This window comes from Belonocnema kinseyi, chromosome 1 (assembly GCF_010883055.1).
Source record: "Belonocnema kinseyi isolate 2016_QV_RU_SX_M_011 chromosome 1, B_treatae_v1, whole genome shotgun sequence".
NCBI lineage: Eukaryota > Metazoa > Arthropoda > Insecta > Hymenoptera > Cynipidae > Belonocnema > Belonocnema kinseyi.
This window is the reverse complement of record NC_046657.1, coordinates 176,356,398-176,358,011: the sequence shown is the minus strand read 5'-3', so window position 1 is coordinate 176,358,011 and position 1,614 is coordinate 176,356,398.

Below are 1,614 nucleotides of genomic sequence, written 5' to 3'. Positions count from 1 at the left end.
TTCGTCGAGGATAGTGTCTTTTTGAAAAAGAATCGTTTTACACTATCCTGGCAGGATCGCCAGAAATGTTATGCCGAATTATACACGTTTGAATTTTTAAAATGTGGTCGAGTCACCGAATGTTACTCGACTTATTTTATTCAAAGGTTACACAATTTACTTTACAATTTAGGATGCGAGATTAGAAAGAACTGATCTTGCGCTGGGCCAACACGCTACATTTATAGCCCGGATTTGTAAGTGGGAGGAGTCCAAAAGGGTCAACCATTACACATGGATAGAAAAATATATTTTCTGGCTAGTCGATTAGGCTCAGGCTGTAGCACGTCGTGTTTGTAGGAGGGAGGTTGCAGGCTTGATTTTCGCTGCCAACCCTGTTCTTAATTTTTGTTTGCAATTTACTCGTTTAACTATTTACATATTTAGTTCCATTCCAAATTTGTAATATCGCAAACATAATTATTTTAAATGGTTTCTTTTAATTAAAACTCTTGCTCTTAAAATTTTTTGTTCGTAAACAAATTTATTTTCTAATAATTTTAATATTTTTGTTTAAAATTGTTTTAAATGAGAATATGAATAAAAAATGTAACATAAATTAATGACTTCATTAACAAAAAAAGATTTATTTGGGAAAAAGAACCACAATCATGCAAAAAACCCGACTTTTTATTTGAAAAGGGCAATAAAAATGTTTATTTCTTCCATAATTTAAAAAAAAATTAGAAGGAATTTCATATTTAAATAAAATGATGAATTTACCCAAAAAATACATTATCTGGCACTTTGTTGTTAGATTTATTTTTAAGAAAATTTTATACTCCTTTTTAAAGATCTTTATTCAAAACCGAAATTTAATTCCGCTTTTTGGTATTTTTTTATAACTTTCTTCTAACAGCAATTCATAAAATAGTAGACAGTTGGACATAATGTAAAAATTACAATAGAACATGACAAGTCAAAACTATCATCTAGGTACATTAAGTAAAAATAAATATTTCTTTCTGACAATATTAAAATTTCTATTTTAATATTGATTCTATCAAATGGAAAAGGAAGATATTTAAAAATTATATACGCCTAGCGTTATAATGCTGAAAGCATCTCGTTTTTTCAAAATCAATACATTTCAATGAAGATTTTGTTCTTAATTCTTTAATCTTGTAAAAAATTTCCCAGATATTTACGATTTTCTATTAAAATTTTGTCCCTCTTAATACCTTTAAGGGAAAAAATTTAATTTGAGTAAAACAAGAAAACATATTTAATTTTTTAATGTAGATTTAATTATTAACATTTGAAAGAGAAAAATCATTGTGATTTTTACAAACCACAAAGATAAAAATATTTTCTGAACTCAAAAGTTCGATCCGTTTTATCAATTTTGTGAATGTTCAATAACATGAAAAGTTTGAGATGACAAATATCCAACATTTCAGTACTGATGAATAACTTATAGATAAATTGTGTTCTAATTGAAATTCTTAAGAAATTCCTGGATTTTTTACATCGATTTCTTACATTTTGATTCTACGAAGAAAATTTAAATGCCAATAAAGTAGACCACGTGCAATAGTCAAACGCCGGCCGACTGGCGACGATGGGGCATGTTTA